This window comes from Silene latifolia, chromosome 1, assembly GCF_048544455.1.
Source record: "Silene latifolia isolate original U9 population chromosome 1, ASM4854445v1, whole genome shotgun sequence".
Lineage (NCBI taxonomy): Eukaryota > Viridiplantae > Streptophyta > Magnoliopsida > Caryophyllales > Caryophyllaceae > Silene > Silene latifolia.
Genome location: NC_133526.1, coordinates 115,176,404 through 115,189,216, shown reverse-complemented (window position 1 = coordinate 115,189,216; position 12,813 = coordinate 115,176,404). Strand labels below are relative to the sequence as shown.

The following is a 12,813-nucleotide window of genomic DNA, read 5'->3' as shown; positions in this document are numbered from 1 at the left end:
ACCTCAACACTCAATCTCCCTCGCTGTTCTCATCAACACTAAAAAAATTTCATTTTGCGCTCCCTTCAAAAATCAAACTGCCACACCCTAATCAAAACCTAATTAATTTTCATTTTCATTTTCTATTCAATTGTCATACGATGTTCATCTCCCTCAATTCTAATCTGGATTGCCGCCTCTCTCGAATCTTCTCCCCTACACCATTCCAATCGCTCCTCTACATCTTCTCGATCTCTGATTCTCAGGTTTAATTTTTCTTTCAATTTCCCGAATTTTGATTTAAGTTTAGTCATGTTACTTTTAGGTTATTAATTTAATTTAATATTTTCTAGAACTGAGCTAGTTTAGGTGATTTAAGCTTGAGAATTCGTTGTTTTAGGTTTATTTCCTTCAATTTTAGTCAATTTTCCGTGAGATTTGAGTTTAATTTTGTTACTTTAGGTTGTTTGTTTTTTTATATATTTGATTGAAATTTTATACATCTTTGGGAGATACGAGAGTTGAATTTAACATGCTTGCGATTTGTATCCTTCTAGGGTTTCAGTCACCATTTGTCCGACTATCCCTCTCTTTCTCTCTTGTTGTTTTTGCTGCATTTTCTCTGTTTCGAATTCACAGTACCAAATTGACCGATTAAACTCATTGCTTTAATTCCATCGGTACGTATCCTTCTTGTTAATTTGGGATAATTATAATTCAAGGCGATGTTTTAAGATAGAGCTGTGAAATTTGATGAGAAAAACAGGTATGTTCATATTAAACTGCGAGTTTAGTTAAAGCGTTGTTGTATACAATAATGAGAAATTTTGGAAACCTTCACTTTTAACTTAAAACCATTCACTGTTATCGTAAAACCTTCACTATATGGCTTTGTCAGTCAATCTGTCTGGTTGTAGTATACCAAGTTGAAGCACATCATTGAAAATATTTTGGTATTATTTGACATTGATTTCATTAGGCTGCAAACTATTTTCCCTGTCAGGTTAAGATAACTCCTTACTTTTCTCACTGTAGTTAATTGAACTGACATGTTTTGGTCATCTCTGCCAGATAATTCTACTTGAGATTTATTAAGATATTAGATTAGATTATAAAAGCCCTCACCCTAATTACTGAATCATTTTTCCTGTTTCCAGGTGCCGAAGTTCAATTAACTTTGGAGAGGTGGCGGTTCATGTTTATTGTAGGTGAGCTGTCGATGTCTACCTTGTGTTTTTTATGTCTTGTAGTCTGTTGCTCATGTTTAAAAGTGTCCCTTTGACTATCATTCATGGAGTCATCTATAGCTTAAGTCTTGCTATTGTGCAAATGGTGGCTCACAATTTAGTTGGTCTGCATTCTACCTGGAGTCATCATTAGTTGGTCCAATTGTTGAACATGCATAGGGTTGGTTAGTTTGTGTAAACCAAGGTTTGGATGATTTTGTTGGTTACTAGGTTACAGGATTAGCTCAATGCCTATCAGATCGGGAATTAGTTTACCCACATTCTATTATGACCCTTGCTTAAAATTTATACATCTGATATTAAGATCATATTGTTCTGTTTTCACAACCAAAGAAAAGATGTTGAATTGTTTCTTCTCCATCTTCACAAAAGCAACATTTGTCTGTTTCACTGATACCCGTCGTTGTGAGTACCAAAAATAAGATTTATATTTTCCTATTAAAACTAACCTAGGCTAGTGGTAACAGGGTCGAACCACAAGGAGGCAGGCATAATTTCTAGCTGTCTAATAATAGTCTAAAGTAACGATTCTGGGGGTTGATTTGAATTGGTCTAAGACTAAGAATAAGTAAAGACAATAAACTAAAAAGACGGATTAAACAGATAAAGAAGGGGTACTAGGATGGTCGGTTCATTATGGCTTGGCAAAGATACCAAACAGGTCTAAATCAAACACATGTGAGGCGGGAATTTAAAAGGTCCTCTCGGTCCACTCTTAACAAATAGCATCTTTCGATCTCGCTATAGGTCCCTAATATCACTAATACTGACTCTCGTCCTGAAAAGTGACTAACGGTCTAAACTATACCTATCTTTCGATCTCAGCACAGTTTAGTCATCTTAATTGGTGATCAAATAACTTCCCCTATCTTTCGATCTAATGGGTCAGTCATAAATTAAGCATCTAACTGGTCGCATGCATTCGATTCATTAAATACATCATTAAAATTAATTAAAACGAAAGGTAACCTCACGTGGTCAGTCGATCGACCGGATAAGGCAGTCGATCGACTGACATGCGATTCAGTCCAATTTAATACTACGCCGCCTACGCCATAATTCCCCTACATCCTAGCACAAACTATTTAGCTACTCATGCTGAAAGTGATAACAACAATAATACTAGGGCATAAAAGTATTGAATTCATAATTAAAGCGGTAAGACAAACAATTAACATGCAACAATAAGATGGTTTCGGGAATTTGACTAGCAATTCTATATTAATAACGAAATAGAAGTAAACTGAAATAGGGCAGAAAAATACCGAGATTGCAGAGGAAAGATTAAGAACAAGAACGAAAATTCCAATGCTAACAATACTCCAAACCCTAATTCTAAGAACCGTATGTAAAACTTAATGTAAATTTCTGAATCAAAACTGAATCCATCACTTGGTGTTCTAGGTTACGTTATATAGCAAATAACGTAACATTATTTCCTAAACCTAACATGACTTTGGGCTTCAAGATTCACGGTCTTTTAATTCTCGTCTGTTTAGCGGTTTGGTCGATCGACTGCTATGACCGGTCGATCGACTGAGTAGCAATGAATAGTAGCTTCTGGAACCCGACGGTTGGTCGATCGACTGAAGGTAGTGGCCGATCGACTGGATGAGCTGCTACTTGCCTTTTATAAACTCGTGGATTTGCCTTTTGGGCCTTGAATTGCGCACCAAGCTCGTTCCTTAAGCGAATACTTCACGCCAAATGCAATGCAGGATATTCGGGGACGGATTTACCTTGATTTCTGCTGGATTCTTCACATTTCTGCAATAATGTACAAAAATACGGAAGTAGACGGAAACAGGGAGAAATGTAGCATAAACTACATGAATGAGCTCTGAAATGCGTGTAAAATGGGATGTAAAACATCATATAAAAGACACGCATCAAACTTCCCCAAACCAAACCCTTGCTTGTCCCCAAGCAAGAACTAGACTCGATCTAATTACCTAATGGAACGAGTTCGATCTCAGAGCGAAATGCAACATGTAAAGCCTAAACCAATTTAATGCTACAACTAACAATCAATTTGCAAATGAATCATGCAAACGAGTTATGTAGTCGTTAAAAACTGCTGAACCGTCAACTGTAGAGACTCATCAAATTGGACTCTCACGGGTCGCTCGAATCACTCATAAGCACAGGTGAATAATGTAAAGATAGGAAGAAGTAAATATGTAATGACTCTCACCTAACTACGACCTATAAGAACATACCTGCAATATAATATGAAAACAATCTCTATAACCGTACATATGCATTCCAACCAACGAAAGACCATGACACATGCCGAGGTATATATGGGATATGTGAGGTAATGGGTAAGAAGAGGCAAAGATAATTATGGGAGTGTGGAGGTACAGGTGATCAAGCTAGTACCTAACAAAGCCATATGACAACATCCAACTTCTTGCTCAAAAACAAATGGCACGGTGCTATAGCAAGCACAAATCTCACAATCTCCAGGTATAAAAGTAATCAACTAACTCCCCATAAGATCAGAATAAAACATGGGAGAAAAAATCGCCATAAGATAAAGGATTTGAATTATGCGAATTGATTCTTTCACTTTCGAACCTCAGTCGATCGACCAAAAGGGACAGTCGATCGACCGCATGAACAATACATAACTCTTTTTCTTTGTTTTCGAATCATTTTTTCATCTTTTTTTTTTTTCTTTCCTCCTATTCATCTTTCCAACAATATCTCAAAAGAGAGTATGCCACCAAAAACGAGTAACAATCCCAAAAACTAAACTACTAGCTTGACAAGGCAGGCTAAATGTAGGATGTAGTAAATAGGACAAAAAGGCTGTTTTTGGCAGTGTGGAGCTTGTGGGTAAAACGAGAAAAGGGAAACCTCTACCACATGTGTCAACAAACCACCAACCGAATGCAAACAGGTATTAAGAAGATTAAGTTCATATTTATGCACATTTATGTGACATGCCTCATAAGGAGTAACTACTCACATTCCTAAATAAACTGGTCATAGATGTCACCAGTTATAGGCTCTAAATCTCAGAAATATGATGTAGCTTGCCAATTTTCTAAGTCAAGTCTCAAGTCCATCAAAAATTAACGAAAACTCGTAGGTATGCATTTATACGATTCTACTAATAACATGTCAATTAGCAAGGCTTAGGCATAAACAAATGCAAATGCAATGTCATCATTGAAATACTACCGTTCCGACTCGACCTACATGCTAAAATAAACGTGCAATTTTTTGAAATTTTTCAATTTTTTTTGGATTTTTGTAAATATATAAAGAAATAAACAATGCAAAACAAAATGTAAACGTGAATGCAAGCAAATGATATGCGACGCAAAACCCTTCCCCAAACCAAATCGCACAATGTCCCCATTGTGCAAAATCATGTAATGAAGAAAAATGAAAAACGGGAATTGCGAGAAAATTAAGTAAATAAGACATGAAGCGAAAGTCGGGAACTCACAAGACTTTAAGCGCAGCAAAGGAAACCTCCCCAAACCAGTGTGAACTAGGAGGTTTCAGTAGCCAGCAGTGCTACTAATAGGTACCTGAAAGACAGATACCACGCATAAGACTGAGAAAAACAATTTTGAAGCGGTAAAGTTGTGCATAAATGAGAGAACAGAAGAAGTATATAAATTTGACGGAAGATAAAGTGGAGTAGAAAACTCCCTTAAGTCCGCAAATCGACCAAACACAGCAGGGGAGAGGTCGTGAATAGGTACAACAGCGTCCTTAGTCGATCGACTAAGGATGGCAGTCGATCGACCAATGTGTCAGGAACAGTAGCTTCTGGAAAGTGCAACTCAGTCGATCGACCAATGTGGCCAGTCGATCGACTAAAAATACTGCTGTACTCCTTATTTCTTCGTATTTGCTCAATTACTTGAGCTAATGAGGTCTAAAAACCTGCAAATGCACAGTAATACGCGCCCAAAATTGCGCAAAACCCAAAATAAAGTCTAAAGTACTTAAAAATCCTAAACAAACAAAATAAAATGCGAAGTTTCGCGCACACAAAAGCAATAAAAATTGTCTAACAAAAGCAAATAAAATGAAGTTTATAAAGAGCTCGATCAACTAATAGTTGATCAAGAATGGCCACGGTATGGCCCACTTTGTCGGCTTCTGGCTACTAGAGGTAGCCTCAACGGTGCTTATCTCAGCAGCTGCACCCTTCTTAGCTTCCACGTCCATATGGCTCAACGGATCAACACTTTCATCGTCTCCCCAATCAATGACCTCTTCTTGCTCATCAAAGTCCAAGTCGGACTTCCGTGCCTTGACCGGTTCGTCATCAACTTCCTCATCAGTGGCATAGCTAAGGCAACCAAGACCTCCTCGTGAAATGATTTGCTCCTTCGCGGCTGGAGCAACAAGTGGCTTCCTTGCAGCTAGAGTGACTTGCAGCTCTTCCTTCCCCAAACCAGCTCCTGCAATGTCTAAAACAAGAATCTTCCTCCTTTTTGCTCCCAATCTGGGGCGGAGGGGTTACAACAGGAATAGAGATAGGTAAATCAGGAAGCACAAAGTACGATTTCTTGTCAGAAACCGTATTACAAGTCACAGGCCACATGGGGTCCTTTTTCTTAGATGGTTGGGCAAAAACAATGGAGTGCTTTCCCACTTTGAAAGTCAAGGTTCCTAGACCGACATCTATGACTGCACCAGCAGTGTGCAGAAATGGCCTACCCAAAATAATGGGTATATGAGCATCCTCAGGCATATCAAGGACCACAAAGTCTACAGGGAAGAAAAACTTCCCTATTTGGACAGGGATGTCCTCTAAGACTCCTACGGGTTGGACCACAGAGCGATCGACCATCTGGACGGTCATGTCGGTCACTGCAAACCTAGTCAATTTGAGCTTCCTAGCTAGACTCAAAGGCATGACGCTTATACTAGCTCCTAAGTCACATAATGCCTTCTCAATAGAGAAGGTACCTATATTGCAAGGAACAGAAAAGCTACCCGGGTCCTCTAGCTTATGGGGTGCAGTGTGAGACAAATAAGAGCATGACTCTTTGGTTAGTGCGACAGTATGCACATTTTCAAGTGACTTTTTCTTAGACATGAGTTGTTTCATAAATTTAGTGTATGCAGGCACTTGATTGACCAACTCAAGGAAATGTACTTGTACATTCAAACTACGGATAACCTTTTCAAATTTATTGAAAGATACCTGTTCCTTTGTCGGCACTAGTCTTTCCGGATATGGGGCTGTAAGAAGTACCTTAGCCCTCTCCTCTAAATCGCGTGTGCCGGTATCCGTGGACTTAGGTTGAAAGTCCACCACCTTCTCCTTATTGAAGCTCGAACCTTCCTCAGACCGTCTCAAATGAGAACCACTAACCGACATTGGGTCGAACTTGAACCGGATCGACCCATCAAGACTCGGTTTCATTTCAATATTTTCGGGATGTGGTACCCCGAAATAGGTGGTCTCTCGATTATTGGGCATTAAAGGACGAAATTCCTCGACAACAAGAAAGTGACCTCGGCCGATCGACCACCTTGCTCGGTACCGATCGACCGAGATGAACAGCCTAAGCTCTTGTAGTGCGCACATCGGGCCGATCGACGGTATATCGATCGATCGATATACCTGGTAGACGCCTTTTTCTTGTTTTTGTTCGTTGAAGCTTTCTTTTGACTTGTTTCCGGCTCATCTTTTCCAGCAGCGTCTTCGACCATGGCAGGTCCCTCAAGGGTGGACCCACTCCTCAACGTGATAGCGTTTAGGGTCTCCTTTTGGTGAGTTTGAGTCGGTAGGTGTCCCGGAGCTCGAGTGTTACCTTTCCTAGCCAATTGAGCAATTTGGCTTTCTAGCAACTTCATCACGGCCTCTCTAGATTGGGACTTCTTTAGCAACAAGTTCTTAAGCTCGTAATATTCAGAATTCTGCGATTGTTGCTGCTGCGGCACATAGGGAGGTTTCTGATATTGTTGTTGCTTTTGATGAGGAGGTACATAAGGTTGCTGCTGCGGCGGAGGTTGAGTTGGATTCAGGACATTTTGGCTCCTCCAACTCAAGTTTGGATGGGTATTCGGCTCATAGTAGGTGTTTGTCTACCTATAATGTTGAAAGGCAGCACAAGACTCGAAAGGACTGGGGCAATTTTCTGAAACATGCCCCTCAGCTCCACACCTTCTACAGACGAAAGGACCGTCGACACAAAGATTTACTTGGTAAATACCCCCTTTGAAGCTCCTCCTAGTTCATACTTGTCAAATCTCGCAAGAAGAGCTTCAAGCGCAAAGAACAGAGGAAGATTCAGCAGTTCTCCTCGGTTCCCTCCGGAATTCCCATACTCACCTTGTGGGTGGCTAGATCGTCAATGATCTTCCACCCCTTGGTTGCTCCCAAGTTCTCAACAAATCGGCCATTGGGCAAAGATCCAAAATAGCCCTCGATCATCGTACATCCCATTATAGAAATGATTGCACAAGCTCAATTTTTCGAAACCATGGTGCGGTATGGTTCGCACCAACTTCTTAAAACGGACCCATGCTTCGTGGAAATTTTCGTCCGGCCCTTGTTTAAAGCTCGTGATTTGAGCTCTAATAGCAATCGTCTTTGAAGCAGAAAAGTACTTCTTGTAGAATGCCAATGCCAAGGAATTCCAGTCGGTGATCCCATGAACGGTTCGGTCCAAATCTCTATACCACTCCTTGCAAAGATCACGAAGGGAGAAGATGAACATGGTCTCCTTGATCTGGTCTTGGGTCACGCCGGCTGGTGGGGGTATGGAACAACAGTAGTCAATAAATGTCTCCATATGTTTAGCTGCACCTTCATTTGCAGCTCCCCCAAACTGGTTTCTCTCAACCATACTAATGTATGAAGGCTTTGGTTCGAACTTCCTGACATCTCCTGGTAATTCGAACCCCTTATATAAATTTGCAGCTGTCGGTTCAGAATGACTAGCTATACTCGCTTCCTCACCATAATCGGAATTTCGGAGAAGTGACTGTCTCTACCAAGAGGTGGAAACGGGTGAAGAATGTGGATCTTCCTCGAACAGCTCGTTCTCGTAATAGCTTGACAGAGTACTCAGCTCTTCCTCTGTCGGTAATATCCTTTGTGATCGTCTCAACTCGCGCAAAGATTTCTCTATCTCAGGATCGAATGGTACTAGTTCACCACCCTGTGACCTGCACATAAGAGGAAACTACAGAAAGAATATAAGAAAAGTTTAAGGAACAGATGTTCCTTAAACTAAGAAAGACTAAATTAAAACAGCTAAAAATTAGAACTATTGCCTCCCCGGCAACGGCGCCAAAATTTGATACCCGTCGTTGTGAGTACCAAAAATAAGATTTATATTTTCCTATTAAAACTAACCTAGGCTAGTGGTAACAGGGTCGAACCACAAGGAGGCAGACGTAATTTCTAGCTGTCTAATAATAGTCTAAATTAACGATTCTGGGGGTTGATTTGAATTGGTCTAAGACTAAGAATAAGTAAAGATAATAAACTAAAAAGACGGATTAAACAGATAAAGAAGGGGTACTAGGATGGTCGGTTCATTATGGCTTCGGCGGCAACATACCAAACAGGTCTAAATCAAACACATGTGAGGCGGGAATTTAAAAGGTCCTCTCGGTCCACTCTTAACAAATAGCATCTTTCGATCTCGCTATAGGTCCCTAATATCACTAATACTGACTCTCGTCCTGAAAAGTGACTAACGGTCTAAACTATACCTATCTTTCGATCTCAGCACAGTTTAGTCATCTTAATTGGTGATCAAATAACTTCCCCTATCTTTCGATCTAATGGGTCAGTCATAAATTAAGCATCTAACTGGTCGCATGCATTCGATTCATTAAATACATCATTAAAATTAATTAAAACGAAAGGTAACCTCACGTGGTCAGTCGATCGACCGGATAAGGCAGTCGATCGACTGACATGCGATTCAGTCCAATTTAATACTACGCCGCCTACGCCATAATTCCCCTACATCCTAGCACAAACTATTTAGCTACTCATGCTGAAAGTGATAACAACAATAATACTAGGGCATAAAAGTATTGAATTCATAATTAAAGCGGTAAGACAAACAATTAACACGCAACAATAAGATGGTTTCGGGAATTTGACTAGCAATTCTATACTAATAACGAAATAGAAGTAAACTGAAATAGGGCAGAAAAATACCGAGATTGCAGAGGAAAGATTAAGAACAAGAACGAAAATTCCAATGCTAACAATACTCCAAACCCTAATTCTAAGAACCGTATGTAAAACTTAATGTAAATTTCTGAATCAAAACTGAATCCATCACTTGGTGTTCTAGGTTACGTTATATAGCAAATAACGTAACATTATTTCCTAAACCTAACATGACTTTGGGCTTCAAGATTCACGGTCTTTTAATTCTCGCCTGTTTAGCGGTTTGGTCGATCGACTGTTATGACCGGTCGATCGACTGAGTAGCAATGAACAGTAGCTTCTGGAACCCGACGGTTGGTCGATCGACTGAAGGTAGTGGTCGATCGACTGGATGAGCTGCTACTTGCCTTTTATAAACTCGTGGATTTTCCTTTTGGGCCTTGAATTGCGCACCAAGCTCGTTCCTTAAGCGAATACTTCACGCCAAATGCAATGCAGGATATTCGGGGACGAATTTAGCTTGATTTCTGCTGGATTCTTCATATTTCTGCAATAATGTACAAAAATACGGAAGTAGACGGAAACAGGGAGAAATGTAGCATAAACTACATGAATGAGCTCTGAAATGCGTGTAAAATGGGATGTAAAACATCATATAAAAGACACGCATCATTCACTATCCCTCAATTTACAAAGCTTAGCTCTAGTGTTAATGGCCTATTATTGTTGTTGTTCGTTTTGCTGGTATTTGGAAATTGTTAGAAGTAAATAGTACTTTGGATGACGGAGGGTTTTCAACAGAATTAGTTTACTTAGTGCTGGCGAGTCTTAAAAATACATTTTAGTACACAAGGATTGGTTACTATGATGCCTTGGACTTGTGGAATGAAGTTTTGAGGATTCATTGTTCATGAAGTCTTTGTGAAATATACAGGATTACATTTGTCATGTTTAATATTCAAGATGGGTCTTTCTTTTGAGGAATTTGTGCACTAGGCAATTTTTTATGATAAAAAGGTACTGTAGAATATGGAAGCCTTCCTCAAAGTTAGCTTAATCGGGTTTTGGAAGATGGACAATTCTGATAGTGAGTAAGCTTGCTATATACTTCTAAAATAAATGGGGTACTCATATACTCCTAATAGTTTTGTACATAAATATTTTTTGAGAGCCTATATCATAGGAAGCTTCTTTTGTTGAAAGTGTTTCTATTAGAATCTATAGGTTTTTATGAGTTCACAAATTATGGGCTGTTACAAAGAGCAAAACAACATCCAATAGACTCACTCTGTGACTTTTATGAGTTCACAAATTATGTTCCTCACTTGCCTCTAATGCTTATTTATCTTTTTTTTCTGCAGGAAAAATGTGAAAATATGGAGGACGCAAGCAATGAGCTAATTTTGACTGATGAGGTCAGAGTTTAGCTAGTATACATACACCAGTTGTTATCATTTTGAAAAATGTGAAAATTATGTTCCTCACTTGCCTCTAATGCTTATTTATTTAGCTAATTTTTCTTGTTCCCTCATAATTTATTCATTTTCTGATTATACTTACGAGGCTTTTTATCGTGTGATTTGCTTGTATATCTGAACTAATAATGGTATTAGCCATTAAAAATCATGTACAAACTGATAAATTTTAACTTTTATAAGCACTCATGACTCCCTTCATCTCACTCATTTATTTAAGAACTTAATTAAACACAAGACGGAGTTACACACCCCTAAAATTTGGACTAACCCCCATGCTCCATCACCCAATAAGTTTCATGTTGACAAATTAACTGGATACGCTCCCTGCGTCCCAATAAGTTTCCTGTTATCAATCGTAAATAATTAATCGGACCGAAAGAGTAGAAAATGAAGTCCCTTTTTTTGGAAGCTTGAAGCCAGTGTAGGTTCAGTGATAGAAGATGGATATGGAAAGCTGGGTTCATACCAACAGTGGAGCTCCATACCCAATTAAATGGTTCTGTCACAGATTCCACTTTGCTGTAAAATTCTTTCTTGATTCCTTTTATTCCCTTGTCTCGATCATTTGTTTACCTTTAATTAAAATACTCGTTACAAAGAATAAAAAGGTAAGTAAATGATTGGTAGGAGCGATATTTTATTACTATACAATGGTAACCATATTTTTAAGCAACATTAAAGGTTTGAACTTTGGCGAATGAAATTAAGTTAAAATAGTAAAATTACTACGTTGCTAAGAGAGTTGTTTTTTTTTTAAATTGGAGTGCAAAGGAATGAAGTGAAAGGAATGACGAAGCGTTCTTACGCTGAAGTCATTGAGGGTCTAGGAAGAATTTGTGCAGTTGATATAGATCGACTTGGCTTTTGCTGGCATTGAATTGGAGAAGCTTTGTGCAGTTGATATAGACTTATCTTTTGCTGACATTGAATTGGAGAAGCGAAACGCAACTTGTATGAATAACGTTTCTAATTTAATTAGGAAGAAGATATATGTCAAACCTCTCCTGAGCATTGATAGAAGAGATACCCTTGAAGCTGCCATGGAAACCGGTAAGTTTATCCCTTCTTTAGTTACGACTTTGATTTTTGATGGTTGTTTGAGGCGGCAAGAGAAGGAAGTAGTTTACCGTAGTGTTACTTCTGAGTGAGTAAATTTTTTAAGAAAGATGACTTGCAGAAACTAATTCCAGGTAAAATTAGCATTGCAAATGAGGGGAAATGCATGGCGAAGCACTTTGGGTATTTTTGAAAAAGCTAGTTTTCTATTATTGTTACAGGAGTTAGATGAGGAAGTTCTTGAAGTGGAGATCATAGAGCGATACAACACAAGAGCTAGAAGTAATTTAAATGTTACTTGTTTCCTACCATATTATAGTGTAATGAGTGTATTTCGTGTTTTTCAGAAGAATGTAGGTTAATAGTTTAATATATTGTAATCCTAATTTTGTACTCTTACAAATGTTATTTACTTTGTATCCTGTACTCGGCTATTTATTATTTTATCAAATTTAAAACTTTATGGGATATTCTTCACGGATCTTAATTACGTAATTCTGTTCTTTTAGCCCCTTTTAATTTACTTAAAATGTTAGGGAGTATAGGGCATATGAAAGAACTGTTGGGGTTGGTGTCCTTAACAGTTAGTGCAAGGACTTATAAACCTCTAAAAGGATCAAAGGGCATACTTTTGGTATTATTATCAGTTGATCCACGTTTATCAATAACGGTTGGCTTGCTAGATAAGTTTGACGTTATTGTCATACAGATGGCGGTGATCAACTGGTCCCTAAAAGTCACACCTATAGGATACGTTTGAGAGATGTGACGGTATGAAAATACAGTCATGTAGATGCCAAATTTGACTAACCAGTTAGTCTAAGTTATTTGACTAATATTTAGTCAAAATGTGATGTTGAGATATTTATATTTAATACGGATTAAATATTATGGGCTAAGGCGAATTAACCAGTTAATTCGTAAAATTAAATATAAG

At 38.6% G+C, this 12,813-nt stretch overlaps 1 long non-coding RNA gene across 3 annotated transcripts; it reads left to right on the top strand.

Annotated features, from left to right (window-relative positions):
* Positions 1-12,375, top strand: LOC141601223 (uncharacterized). 3 transcript variants are annotated; one of them, XR_012524350.1, is made up of 6 exons: positions 1-245; positions 1,137-1,187; positions 10,704-10,757; positions 11,230-11,341; positions 11,800-11,870; positions 12,011-12,375. It is a non-coding gene; the product is annotated as an uncharacterized LOC141601223 (long non-coding RNA). The 3 variants fall into 3 exon arrangements; XR_012524348.1 differs by lacking the exon at positions 11,230-11,341 and having other exon boundaries at positions 2-245; positions 12,011-12,373; XR_012524349.1 differs by lacking the exon at positions 11,230-11,341 and having other exon boundaries at positions 2-245; positions 12,098-12,371.
* The last annotated feature ends 438 nt before the right edge of the window (positions 12,376-12,813 follow it).